The sequence below is a fragment of the Glycine soja genome, chromosome 5 (assembly GCF_004193775.1).
Source record: "Glycine soja cultivar W05 chromosome 5, ASM419377v2, whole genome shotgun sequence".
In the NCBI taxonomy this organism is placed as follows: domain Eukaryota; kingdom Viridiplantae; phylum Streptophyta; class Magnoliopsida; order Fabales; family Fabaceae; genus Glycine; species Glycine soja.
Genome location: NC_041006.1, coordinates 13,390,533 through 13,405,618, shown reverse-complemented (window position 1 = coordinate 13,405,618; position 15,086 = coordinate 13,390,533). Strand labels below are relative to the sequence as shown.

At 39.8% G+C, this 15,086-nt stretch overlaps 2 non-coding genes and 1 pseudogene across 2 annotated transcripts; 2 read left to right on the top strand and 1 right to left on the bottom strand.

The window, feature by feature from the left end:
• Positions 1-15,086, top strand: part of LOC114411156 — a 198,289-nt pseudogene that overhangs the window by 103,524 nt on the left and 79,679 nt on the right.
• Positions 3,425-3,531, bottom strand: LOC114413848. The gene has a single exon (XR_003666993.1). It is a non-coding gene; the product is annotated as a small nucleolar RNA R71 (small nucleolar RNA).
• LOC114413862 lies at positions 14,916-15,020 on the top strand. The gene has a single exon (XR_003667007.1). It is a non-coding gene; the product is annotated as a small nucleolar RNA R71 (small nucleolar RNA).

The following is a 15,086-nucleotide window of genomic DNA, read 5'->3' as shown; positions in this document are numbered from 1 at the left end:
AATTGAATCTCATGTGCCCAAGTTGATCGCACTCAGCATTTTGGGGCTAAAGAGGAACTTTCTTCTTTCTTCTTTCATCATCATCTTCTTTCTTCTCTAGTTTTTTTATGTAGTTGTATTTCTCTCTACCATTGTAGGAATAAATGAATCAAATTCAATGGCTTCCCATATCTTTAGATCTATGGCTTCTATAAAGATCTGCATTCGGGTTTTCCAACAATGATCACCATTGAACATAAGAGCCTATTGATAGAATTTTCCTCAGAAAATGGAAATTTGGTTGAGGCCATATCTATTCTTGAAGTTTTTAAACTTTATACAAGAATCCTGCTCTGATACCACTTGTTGGACCTTGTGGCCTCAATAATCTTAAGAGGGATAGGCTTAGAATGCAAAAGAAGCAGCAACAATCAATTTAACAATGTTCTTTAAACATGCAAGACACAATTGATTGCAACAAAATAAATAAGATAAGGGAAGAGAGAATGCAAACACAGTTTTATACTGGTTTGGCCACTTCCCGTGCCTACATCCAGTACTCAAGCAACCCACTTGAGTACTGGATGTAGGCACCGGAAGTGGCCGAACCAGTATAAAACCGTGTTTTCATTCTCTCTTCCCTTATCTTAGTTATTTTGTTGCAATCAATTGTGTCTTGCATGTTTAAAGAACATTGTTAAATTGATTATTGCTGCTTCTTCTGCATTCTAAGCCTATCCCTCTTAAGATTATTGAGGCCACAAGGTCCAACAGCTGAGGCATTTGTTGTCGCCTTGTAAGTGTATTTCCTGCTCTCTGACACTGCTCACAAGTGCTGCAGATCTTCCACACATCTTTAAAGATGGTGGGCCAATAAAAACCACAATCAAGCACTTTGCGAGTTGTCCTTTGAACACCCAGATGACCTCTGATGTGCCATCATTTTCTTCTATTTTCTAAACCCTTTTTGCACCATTTTAATTACTGATTGGTCTTAGTTGTCAATTAATTAGGCAATTTTATTATTTGGGCCCATTTAGCTAATTTGATGTTTTTAATCTAATTTCAGGAATTAATGAAACATTGGGCTTAATCCGGATTTTGGTTTTGGACTTGAAGAGGGCAAATAAAGCAGCGCTTACCTTAGTTAATTTCTAATTAGGAAATTTCGCAATTTTATTTTATGTTGTTCAGTGTTTATTTCGTTTTGGGCCAGAGTATTGTAATAGGGCCCAGTGACTTTGAGTGACTCTTTTTAAATAGTAGCCTTGGGATTCGTGCAAGGCATTCTATCATGCTATTCATTATTCAGAGCTTTGGTTTTAGGGTTTTTACGTTTTCTGCTTTGATGCTACTGTTCACGTAATGCAATTTTACGTTTTCTACTTCTAATTACAATTTCGTTCTTGCTTCTTCTACTCTCATTTACGTTTCTGTTTCATTTACGTTTCTGCTTCATGTTTCATTTGCGTTTTCTATTTGAATCCATGGAAGGCTAGATTTTCTGGTGTTGTTTCCTTTTGAGGACGAAGCCCAACTCTCTTTGAGGTTTCGCTTTTAATGTGGTGTCCTGGCAGTTTTCCCTTCACCAGTTATCCCAAATTTGTGAATATTAATCAGTGCACGCTTCGTGTTCGATTAATTGCCTCTGAGCCTAACTTGTGTTCATGCTTAATGACAAAGGGCTAACTGGTGTATGTGGTGCCTAATCACGTATTGAAAACCCTAAGTTGATTTTCGCTTAGTAAATTGAAATAGGGTTGGATTAAGTGGTTGACTGTTAGGGACGAATTCTCCATAACCCAGGATAAGAGAATGGCTTCTGAATCAGAGGAAACAACCCGTTTTTAATATTAGTAGTTTAAAATTCCAGTTTACTTGTTCTGCTTTTTAATCATGAAACAAACAAACCCCCCCAATCGTTACTGTTACTGCTCAAGTATATTATGAACATTTGGTTTGTCATTGCTCGTTGGGAAACGACCTAGGATCACTTCCTAGTTACTGTATTTTCATGTTTATTTGATTCAGGTGCGGCCTCGATCAAATTTGGCGCTGTTGCCGGGGAGCAGTGTCCAAAGGTTCATAATAGCTAGCTAGTGTTGTGTGTTTAACCCTTTCGTGTTTTATGTTTAATTGTTAGTATTGTGTTAGTATGTGTGTTAGTGTTGTTTAGTGTCCTGGTATTTTGCTGTGAAAAGTGTTTTGCGACGGACTTAGCGACCACTTTTGCTTGCGGCAAAACAGAGTAGTAGTAGAAATCAATTAGAGACGGATTTTAGCGACCACCCATGCTGAATTATTTGTGATTTTTTGTTTTAGTAGCTAGGGTTGTTATTTTTGGCTGAAATTTTTTGTGGTAACATCTTTTAATCTATATTTTGTGGGAAAAATAGCTAGAGCCTTTAGTTTGGTCAGATTTGAAAGTTCCAAAAAACTAGCAAATTTTGTGTTTGTCAAAACTTCAAACGGCCATAACTTTTGCTCCGGTTATCAGAATCGCAATTATTATATATGCATTTGGGGTAGAAAAAAATTTCCTACGCCATGGCAGCCCGCCATAGGCCGGCTGAGGTCTCCATCGTCCAAAAAAAGCAATTCTGTCAAAAGTTTTTTATTTTTCAAGTTTTATTCACTTATTTTTCTTAACCCACCAATTTTAGCTTTCATAGTTAGACTTTGAATTTTTGTCTGGAATTTTTTTGTGCTATCTTCTCATCATTTTATAAGGTTTCTCACAAAATTTCAACTCATTTGGATATCATTTGAGGGTAGCTGTAGTTCAAACCTGCACCTTTATTTACATGACAAGGCAACTACTTGTGCATGCTGAATGTAGTGTATGACTAGAGGCAATCCATCTGACTTACAACCCTTTGACCCTGAGATAGATAGGACATTTCATAGATTAGTTAGGCATCATTTTATACCTTTTGATCATCCTGAGCATTCCATTACTGGTGAATTTGTGCATTCTGTTATTGGTGATTTTGAACATCCTGATTTGGAGCATTATAATTTTGAGCATTCTGATTCTGAGCATTCTGATTTTGCACATTTTGAGAACTTGGCACAACCTCCACCCCGTGAGAGGACTCTAAAGGAAATGGTTGCACCTGATTTCACCTACGAAAGCTTGTGCATCCAATACCCTGATGAGGATGTCCCATATGTTCTTAAAACTGGACTGATTCATTTGCTTCCAAAGTTTCATGGCCTTGCATGTGAAGACCCGCACAAACATTTGAAGGAATTTCATATTGTCTGCTCCACCATGAAACCCCCAGATGTCCAGAAGGATCACATATTTCTGAAGGCTTTTCCTCATTCTCTGGAGGGTGTGACAAAGGACTGGTTGTATTACCTTGCTCCAAGGTCCATCACGAGCTGGGATGACCTTAAGAGAGTATTCTTAGAAAAAATTTTCCCTGCTTCCAGGACCACAGCCATCAGGAAAGATATCTCAGGTATTAGACAACTCAGTGGAGAGACCCTGTATGAGTACTGGGAGTGATTTAAAAAACTATGTGCCAGTTGCCCTCACCATCAGATTTCGGAGCAGCTTCTTCTCCAATATTTTTATGAAGGACTCAGTAATATGGAGAGAAGTATGATAGATGCTGCCAGTGGTGGAGCCCTTGGAGACATGACTCCTGCTGAAGCCAGAAATTTAATTGAGAAGATGGCTTCCAACTCTCAGCAGTTTAGCGCCAGAAATGATGCCATATTCATTAAAGGAGTGCATGAGGTAGCTACAAACTCAGCTGCATCATCTGAGACTAAGAAGCTTGAAGGAAAACTGAATGCATTGGTTAACTTGGTAACCCAGCTGGCCTTGAATCAGAAATCTGTACCTGTTGCAAGGGTTTGTGGTTTGTGCTCCTCTGCTGACCACCATACAGACCTTTGCCCTTCCATGCAGCAACCTAGAGCAATCGAGCAGCCTGAAGCTTATGCTGCAAATATTTACAATAGACCTCCTCAACCTCAGCAAAAAAATCAACCACAGCAGAACAATTATGACCTCTCCAGCAACAAATACAACCCTGGATGGAGGAATCACCCTAACCTCAGATGGTCCAGCCCTCAGCAACAACAACAGCAGCCTGCTCCTTCCTTCCAAAATGTTGCTGGCCCAAGCAGACCATACATTCCTCCACCAATCCAACAACAGCAACAACCCCAGAAACAACCAACAGTTGAGGCCCCTCCACAACCTTCCCTCGAAGAACTTGTGAGGCAAATGACTATGCAGAACATGCAGTTTCAGCAAGAGACCAGAGCCTCCATTCAGAGCTTAACCAATCAGATGGGACAATTGGCTACCCAATTGAATCAACAACAGTCCCAGAATTCTGACAAGCTGCTTTCTCAAGCTGTCCAAAATCCCAAAAATGTCAGTGCCATTTCATTGAGGTCGGGAAAGCAGTGTCAAGGACCTCAACCCGTAGCACCTTCCTCATCTGCAAATGAACCTGCCAAACTTCACTCTACTCCAGAAAAAGGTGATGACAAAAATTTACCTAACCATTTCTGTGCAGGTGAATCTTCTTCCACAGGTAATTCTGATTTGCAGAAGCAGCACATTCCCCCTCTTCCATTCCCTCCAAGAGCAGTTTCCAACAAAAAAATGGAAGAGGCAGAGAAAGAGATCTTGGACATGTTTAGAAAAGTAGAGGTAAACATACCTCTGTTGGATGCAATAAAGCAAATTCCAAGATATGTCAAATTCTTGAAGGAGCTGTGCACTAATAATTGGAAGCTTAAAGGAAGTGAACAGATTAGCATGGGCAGAAATGTCTCCGCATTGATTGGTAAATCTGTTCCTCAAATTCCTGAAAAATGCAAAGATCCAGGTACATTCAGCATACCTTGTATTATAGGGAATAGTAAGTTTGACAGTGCCATGCTAGATTTAGGAGCTTCTGTTAGTGTTATGCCTCTGTCTATTTTTAATTCTCTATCTCTAGGTCCCTTGCAGTCAACTGATGTGGTAATTCATTTAGCTAATAGAAGTGTTGCCTACCCTGTTGGTTTCATAGAAGATGTCTTAGTTAGAGTTGGTGAACTGATTTTCCATGTTGATTTTTATATTTTGAATATGGAAGATGGATTTTCTCAAGGATCAGTTCCCATCATTCTAGGCAGACCCTTTATGAAAACTGCTAGAACTAAGATAGATGTTTATGCAGGCACACTATCCATGGAGTTTGGTGATATAACTGTTCATTTTAATATTCTGGATGCAATGAAATACCCATCTGCTGAAATAATTGACCATGTTGTTGATGAATACATGACTGATCTTTATTCTAATCTACATGCCTCTCACTCTTCATGCATTGAGTCTGAAATTGTACTTGATCATATGTCTGAATTTGATGCTGAGAGTGAATCTGAGAGTGAATTTGAGAGTGATATTGTTTGCATGTCTGGTGGTGGTGTTTTACCTCTTGAGATTGATTTTATAGAGTCAGATAGGACTAACCATGTTTCAGGAAGTACACATACCTCTGACTTTCTTTATGAGGTAAAGGCTGAGAAACCATCTCCTTCTACCACTGTCCAGCCGACCACACCAAAATTGAAGCCTCTGCCATCAAATTTAAAATACGCTTACTTGGATGATAGCAAGAGTTTTCTAGTGATTATATCTGCCTCCCTTGCTGATGAGCAAGAGGAGAAGTTGTTGTCAGTTCTCAAGAAGCATAAGAAGGCTATAGGCTGGACCCTGGCGGACATTCCTGGTATTAGCCCATCCACATGTATGCATCGAATAAATTTAGAGGATGAAGCTAAACCAGTAAGACAGCCACAGAGAAGACTCAACCCGGTGATTCTTGATGTAGTGAAGAAGGAGATAACCAAGCTTTTGCAAGCTGGAATCGTTTATCCTATCTCCGACAGCCAATGGGTGAGTCCCGTCCAGGTAGTCCCGAATAAGACCGGCCTCACAGTGATAAAAAATGAGAAGGAGGAGCTAATTCCTACTCGGGTGCAGAACAGTTGGAGAGTCTGCATTGGTTATAGGAGGCTGAACCAGGTTACCAAAAAGGACCATTTTCCCTGCCATTCATTGACCAGATGCTTGAATGCCTGGCAGGTAAATCCCACTACTGTTTCCTTAATGGTTTTTCAGGTTATATGCAAATTTCTATTGCTCCTGAGGATCAGGAAAAGACCACATTCACCTGCCCCTTCGGCACTTTTGCCTATAGGAGGATGCCTTTCGGCCTATGCATTGCCCCTGGTACCTTTCAGCGGTGCATGATTAGTATTTTCAGTGATTTTTTAGAAAATTGCATAGAGGTGTTTATGGATGATTTCACTGTATATGGATCCTCTTTTGATGGTTGTTTGAATAGTTTGGAAAAAGTTTTGAATAGATGCATTGAAACTAACCTTGTTCTAAATTTTGAAAAATGTCATTTTATGGTTGAGGAAGGTATAGTTTTAGGCCACATTATTTCCAATAAGGGTATTGAAGTAGATCCTGCAAAAATTTCTGTTATTTCACAATTGCCTTACCCCTCTTGTGTGCGAGAGGTGCGATCTTTTCTTGGTCATGCAGGATTCTACAGGCGCTTTATAAGGGATTTTAGCAAAGTAGCCCTTCCATTTTCCAACTTGTTGCAAAAGGAGGTGGAGTTTGACTTTAATGACAGATGCAAAGAGGCTTTTGATTGCCTCAAAAGAGCGCTGACTACCACCCCCATCATCCAGGCACCCGACTGGACAACCCCTTTTGAGCTTATGTGTGATGCATCAAATTATGCATTGGGGGCTGTCCTTGCTCAGAAAATTGATAAATTGCCCAGGGTGATATACTATGCTTCTAGGACTTTAGATGCTGCCCAAGCGAATTATACTACTATTGAGAAGGAGCTTCTAGCCATAGTTTTTGCTCTTGAAAAATTTCGATCTTATTTGCTTGGTACCCGCATTATTGTTTATACTGACCATGCAACTTTAAAGTACTTGTAGAAGAAGGCTGATTCTAAGGCTAGGATGATCCGATGGATGCTCTGGCTCCAAGAGTTTGACTTGGAGATCCGTGATAGGAGCGGAGCACAAAATCTAGTTGCTGATCATTTGAGTCGGATCGAACGTGTATCTGATGCAGATTCACCTATTCGGGATGATTTCCCGGATGATCATTTGTATATACTGTATAGTATTTCTGACTCTCTTTCTACTCCCTGGTTTGCTAATATTGTCAATTATTTAGTTGCTTCTGTTTTTCCTCCCATAGCATGTAAGGCCCAAAAAGATAAAATTAAAAGTGATGCTAAGCATTTTATTTGGGATGACCCCTACTTGTGGAAATTGTGCAGTGATCAGGTCATTAGACAGTGCATTCCAGATCATGAGACTGACTCAGTCCTGCAGTTTTGTCATTCTTCCGCACCGGGAGGTCATCTGGGTGTTCAAAGGACAGCTCGCAAAGTGTTTGATTGTGGTTTTTATTGGCCTACCATCTTTAAAGATGCGTGGAAGATCTGCAGCACTTGTGAGCAGTGTCAGAGAGCAGGAAATACACTTACATGGCGACAACAAATGCCTCAGCAACCTATGCTATTCTGTGAGGTGTTTGATGTCTGGGGTATAGATTTCATAGGTCCTTTTCCTGTCTTTTTTGGTTATGTTTACATTCTCCTTGCAGTTGACTATGTTTCAAAATGGGTGGAAGCCAAGCCCACTAGAACTAATGATGCTAAAGTTGTTGCAGACTTTGTCAGGTCTAATCTGTTTTGCAGGTTTGGAGTACCTAAAGCAATTGTTAGTGATCAAGGAACCCATTTTTGCAACAGGACAATGCATGCCCTGCTTAAAAAGTACGGGGTGGTACACAGGGTATCCACACCATACCACCCCCAGACCAATGGACAGGCAGAAATTTCTAACCGAGAAATCAAGCGAATTTTAGAGAAGATTGTGCAGCCAAGCAGGAAAGATTGGAGTACCAGGCTTGATGATGCTCTCTGGGCACATCGGACTGCCTACAAAGCACCCATAGGAATGTCTCCTTATCGGGTTGTCTTTGGAAAGGCATGTCATCTTCCAGTGGAAATTGAGCACAAAGCTTACTGGGCAGTGCAGACTTGCAACTTCTCTATGGATCAAGCTGGTGAGGAAAGAAAGTTGCAACTGAGTGAGTTAGATGAAATCCGCCTAGAAGCCTACGAGAATGCCAAGTTCTACAAAGAAAAGACCAAGAAGTCCCATGATAGCATGATACTTAAAAAAGACTTCGTGGTTGGGCAAAAAGTGTTATTGTATAATTCTAGGCTTGGACTCATGAGTGGTAAGTTAGGTCTGAGTGGATTGGTCCTTTTGTTGTTACTAATGTTTTTCCTTATGGTACAGTTGAGATCAAAAGCGACTCCACAAATAAGAGCTTCAAGGTCAACGGACATCGACTTAAGCCATTCCTCACGAACCCTTCTTTAGTGGACGTAGTGGTGGAAGAGACTTCCTTACCCCACCCTACTCTTCCTCCACCATGACTTAGGGAGTTTTTCTTTTCCTATCTCCTTCTTTGCTTTTATTACACTTGTCCGATTCTATTTGATGATTTAATTGTTTTTAATCTTTTAATTGTGCTACATTGAGGATAATGTGTTGTTTAAGTATGGGGGGGGGGAGTGTTCTTTGGTTTTGCTAGTTTTGTTGGTTTTGTTAATTTGTTAGTTGTGTTAATTTGTTAATGTTGTTAGTTTCGTCAGATTTTTAGTTTAATATTTTGGGTCAATTTTGTGTGCATGTACGACTTTGCATGTTTTTCTTTGAATTATAGGATATGTTCAAGAAATGGGTAATTGTTTTGAAAATAAAAGTTCTTGACATTTTGTGACTTGAAATCCTTGATTCTTCTCTACATGTCATGATAGTTTTGAAACTCAATTTGAAAGTGATGAGTTTACCTTTGTGAGAATTTGAGCCATCCATCATCATAATCATTTGGTGTGTTTTGCCCCATTGATTTCTTGCACAATAGCCTTGGCTTGATTCTTGTTGATGCGTCCTAATTCACATGCATATTTGGAAATGATTGAGGCAATTTTGTTCTTATAAGCTTCTAGCCAAATGGACTTACCTTGAATTAATTCCTTTGATAGCCCTTTTGAGCCTTGTTTCTCTTTCCTTGTTTTGAAGCTCACTACAAGCCTTAAGTGAAAAACCATGATATCACCATATCCTTAAGGAATTTTGGAGCTTTGGAATTGTTTTGGGAATAAGTGTGGGGGGGTTTTTGTTTCATTGGATAACTTGTTTTGTTGGCTATACTTCATGATGTATTTTGGGTCATACTTGATGTACATTGTATATTGGTTAAATGTTGGACATGCTGAATGAAATGTTGTTTCTCAAAGGATATAGAGTAAAAAAAAAATCGAAAAAAAAAGCAATAAAGTTGAGTGAATAAGATCTTAAATGGCAAAAGAATGATGAGACTTTTGGTTCTACTCTTTATGTTTAAATTTTATCTTTACTTCTTTTTATTTTCTTATTTTTTTTTTCTTATTATGCACTTATTCCCCATTGCTCCTCTATTCCTTTGGGATTTAGCCACTTATTCCATATTTTTCCATACCTTGTCCTTGGCCCCATTACAACCTTAAAAGACCTTTTGATCCTCATGTGCTTGTGTTTATGGGTTGATTGTCAATTTTAGAATCTTGCCAAGTTTATGTGGTGTTTGTTTTCTTGGGTGCTTTGAGGGTAAATAGTAGCCTAGACACTTGAGAGATAGAGTGTATATCTTGTGAGGCTTTATCACTTTTCATTCTTGAGCTGATTAACCATTTTTCCATGATTGGGTTGCTTGGATGATTTTCATGAATGTCTTGACTTTTCAGATCTCCTTATGTTAGATGTCACCCATTACTTTCATTCCTTGATGTTCATTGAGAAATATGTGAATGTTTTCGTTTGTCTCTCTTTGATATCCTTAGATTTTGTTCTTTGTTTCATTTTGCCCAGGAGTGCAAAAGGCTAAGTATGGGGGGTTTTGATGTGCCATCAATTTCTTCTATTTTCTAAACCCTTTTTGCACCATTTTAATTACTCATTGGTCTTAATTGTCAATTAATTAGGCAGTTTTATTATTTGGGCCTATTTAGCTAATTTGATGTTTTTAATCTAATTTCAGGAATTAATGAAACATTGGGCTTAATCCGGATTTTGGTTATGGACTTGAAGAGGGCAAATAAAGCAGCGCTTACCTTAGTTAATTTCTAATTAGGAAATTTTGCAATTTTATTTTATGTTGTTTAGTGTTTATTTCGTTTTGGGCCAGAGTATTGTAATAGGGCCCAGTGACTTTGAGTGACTCTTTTTAAATAGCAGCCTTGGGATTCGTGCAAGGCATTCTTTCATGCTATTCATTATTCAGAGCTTTGGTTTTAGGGTTTTTACGTTTTCTGCTTTGATGCTACTGTTCACATAATGCAATTTTACGTTTTCTACCTCTAATTACAATTTCGTTCTTGCTTCTTCTTCTACTCTCATTTACGTTTCTGCTTCATGTTTCATTTGCGTTTTCTATTTGAATCCATGGAAGGCTAGATTTTCTGGTGTTGTTTCCTTTTGAGGACGAAGCCCAACTCTCTTTGAGGTTTCGCTTGTAATGTGGTTTCCTGGCAGTTTTCCCTTCACCAGTTATCCCAAATTCGTGAATATTAATCAGTGCACGATTCGTGTTTGATTAATTGCCTCTGAGCCTAACTTGTGTTCATGCTTAATGGACGAAGGGCTAACTGGTGTATGTGGTGCCTAATCACGTATTGAAAACCCTAAGTTAATTTTCGCTTAGTAAATTGAAATAGGGTTGGATTAAGTGGTTGACTGTTAGGGACGAATTCTCCATAACCCAGGATAAGAGAATGGCTTCTGAATCAGAGGAAACAACCCGTTTTTAATATTAGTAGTTTAAAATTCCAGTTTACATGTTCTGCTCTTTAATCACGAAACAAACAAACCCCCCCAATCGTTACTGTTACTACGCAAGTATATTATGAACATTTGGTTTGTCATTGCTCGTTGGGAAACGACCTAGGATCACTTCCTAGTTACTACATTTTCATGTTTATTTGATTCGGGTGCGGCCTCGATCAACCTCCCGGTGCGGAAGAATGACATAACTGCAGGACTGAGTCAGTCTCATGATATGGAATGCATCGTCTAATTACCTGATCACTGCACAATTTCCACAAGTAGGGATCATCCCAAATAAAATACAAAGCATCACTTTTAGTTTTATCTTTTTGGGCCTTAGATGCTGAGGGAGGAAAAACAGAAGCAACTAAATAATTGACAATGTTAGCGAACCAGGGAGTAGAAAGAGAGTCAGAAATACTATACAGTATATACAAATGACCATCCGGGAAATCATCTCGAATGGGTGAATCTGCATCCGTTACACTTTCGTTCCGACTCAAATGGTCAGCAACTAAATTTTGTGCTCCGCTCCTATCACGGATCTCCAAGTCAAACTCTTGGAGCCAGAGCATCCATCGGATCAACCTAGCCTTAGAACCAGCCTTCTTCAACAAGTACTTTAGAGCTGCATGGTCAGTATAAACAATAATGCGGGTACCAAGCAAATAAGATTGAAATTTTTCAAGAGCAAAAACTATGGCTAGAAGCTCCTTCTCAGTAGTAGTATAATTCGCTTGGGCAGCATCTAAAGTCCTAGAAGCATAGTATATCACCCTAGGCAATTTATCAATTTTCTGAGCAAGGACAGCCCCTAATGCATAATTTGATGCATCACACATAAGCTCAAAAGGGGTTGTCCAATCGGGTGCCTGGATGATGGGGGTGGAAGTCAGCGCTCTTTTGAGGCAATCAAAAGCCTCTTTGCATCTGTCATTAAAGTCAAACTCCACCTCCTTTTGCAACAAGTTGGACAGTGGAAGGGCTACTTTGCTAAAATCCCTTATAAAGTGCTTGTAGAATCCTGCATGACCAAGAAAAAATCGCACCTCTCGCACACAAGAGGGGTAAGACAATTGTGAAATAATGTGGCCTAAAACTATACCTTGCTCAACCATAAAATGACATTTTTCAAAATTTAGAACAAGGTTAGTTTCAATGCATCTATTCAAAACTTTTTCCAAACTATCCAAACAACCATCAAAAGAGGATCCATACACATTGAAATCATCCATAAACACCTCTATGCAATTTTCTAAGAAATCACTGAAAATACTAATCATGCACCGTTGGAAGGTACAAGGGGCATTGCACAGGCCGAAAGGGATCCTCCTATAGGCAAAAGTGCCGAAGAGGCAGGTGAATGTGGTCTTTTCCTGATCCCCAGGAGCATTAGTAATTTGCATATAACCAGAAAAACCATCAAGGAAACAGTAGTGAGATTTACCTGCCAGGCGTTCAAGCATCTGGTCAATGAATGGCAGGGCAAAATGGTCCTTTTTGGTAACCTGGTTCAGCCTCCTATAGTCAATGCAGACTCTCCAACTGTTCTGCACCCGAGTAGGAATCAGCTCCTCCTTCTCATTTCTTATCTCTGAGGCCGGTCTTCTTCGGGACTACCTGGACGGGACTCACCCATTGGCTATCGGAGATAGGATAAATGATTCCAGCTTGCAAAAGCTTGGTTATCTCCTTCTTCACTACATCAAGAATCATCGGGTTGAGTCTTCTCTGTGGCTGTCTTACTGGTTTAGCTCCATCCTCTAAATTTATTCGATGCATACATGTGGATGGGCTAATACCAGGAATGTCCGCCAGGGTCCAGGCTATAGCCTTTTTATGCTTCTTGAGAACAGACAACAACTTCTCCTCTTGCTCATCAACAAGGGAGGCAGATATAATCACTGGAAAACTTTTGCTATCATCCAAGTAAGCGTATTTTAAATTTGATGGCAGAGGCTTCAATTCTGGTGTGGTTGGTTGGATAGTGGTAGAAGGAGATGGTTTCTCAGCCTGTATCTCATAAAGAAAGTCAGAGGTATGTGTACTTCCTGAAACTTGGTTAGTCCTATCTGACTTTATAAAATCAATATCGAGAGGTAAAACACCACCACCAGACATGCAATCAATATCACTTTCAGATTCACTCTCAGCATCAAATTCAGACATATGATCAAGCACAATTTCAGACTCAATGCATGAAGAGTGAGAGGCATGCAGATTAGAGTAAAGATCAGTCATGTATTCATCAACAAAATGGTCAATTATTTCAGCACGAAATACAGAAATATCTTCAGATGGGTATTTCATAGCATCCAGAATATTAAAATGAACAGTTATATCACCAAACTCCATGGATAGTGTGCCTACATATACATCTATCTTAGTTCTAGCAGTTTTCATAAAGGGTCTGCCTAGAATCATGGGAACTGATCCTTGAGAAAATCCATCTTCCATATTCAAAATATAAAAATCAACAGGGAAGTTCACCAACTCTAACTAAGACATCTTCTATGAAGCCAACAGGATAGGCAACACTTCTATTAGCTAAATGAATTTCTACATCAGTTGACTGCAAGGGACCTAGAGATAGAGAATTAAAAATAGACAGAGGCATAACACTAACAGAAGCTCCTAAATCTAGCATGACATTGTCAAACTTACTATTCCCTATAATACAAGGTATGCTGAATGTACCTAGATCTTTACATTTTTCAGAAATTTGGGGAATAGATTTACCAATCAATGCGGAGACATTTCTGCCCATGCTAATTCGTTCACTTCCTTTAAGCTTCCGCTTATTAGTGCATAGCTCCTTCATGAATTTAGCATATCTTGGAATTTTCTTTATTGCATCCAGTAGAGGTATGTTTATCTCTACTTTTCAAAATGTTTCCAAGATCTCTTTCTCTGCCTCTTCCATTTTTCGTTGGAAACTGCTCTTGGAGGGAATGGAAGAGGAGGGATGTGCTGCTTCTGCAAATCAAAATTACCAGTGGAAGATTCACCTGCACAGAAATTGTTAGGTAAATTTTTGTCATCACCTTTTTCTGGAGTAGAGTGTAGTTTAGCAGGCTCATTTGCAGATGAGGAAGGTGCTACGGGTTCAGGTCCTTGACACTGCTTTCCCGACCTCAATGAAATGACACTGACATTTTTCGGATTTTGGACAGATTGAGAAGGCAGCTTGTCGGAATTCTGGGACTGTTGTTGATTTAATTGTGTAGCCAATTGTCCCATCTGATTGGTTAAGCTCTAAATGGAGGCTCTGGTCTCTTGTTGAAACTGCATGTTTTGCATGGTCATTTGCCTCACAAGTTCTTCGAGGGAAGGTTGCGGAGGAGCCTCAACTGTTGGTTGTTTCTGGGACTGTTGCTGTTGTTGGATTGGTGGAGGAATGTATGGTCTGCTTGGGCCAGCAGCATTTTGGAAGGAAGGAGCAGGCTGCTGTTGTTGTTGCTGAGGGCTAGACCATCTGAGATTAGGGTGATTCCTCCATCCAAGGTTGTATCTGTTGCTGGAGAGGTCATAATTGTTCTGTTGTGGCTGATTTTGTTGCTGAGGTTGAGGAGTTCTATTGTAAATGTTTGCAGCATAAGCTTCGGGCTGCTCAATTGCTCCAGGTTGCTGCATGGAAGGGCAAAGGTCTGTATGGTGGTCAGCAGAGGAGCACAAACCACAGACCCTTGCGACAGGTACAAATTTCTGGTTCAAGGCTAGCTGGGTTACCAAGTTAACCAATGCATCCAGTTTGCCTTCAAGCTTCTTAGTTTCAGATGATGCAGCTAAGTTTGTAGCTACCTTATGCACTCCTCTAATGACTATAGCATCATTTTTGGCACTAAACTGTTGGGAGTTGGAAGCCATCTTCTCAATTAAATTTCTGGCTTCAGTAGGAGTCATGTCTCCAAGGGCTCCACTACTGGCGGCATCTATCATACTTCTCTCCAAATTACTGAGTCCTTCATAAAAATACTGGAGAAGCAGCTGCTCTGAAAATCTGATGGTGAGGCCAACTGGCACGGTTTTTTAAATCTCTCCCAGTATTCATACAGGCTCTCTCCACTGAGTTGTCTAATACCTGAGATATCCTTCCTGATGGCTGTGGTCCTGGAAGCAGGGAAATTTTTTTCTAAGAATACTCTCTTAAGGTCATCCCAGCTCGTGAT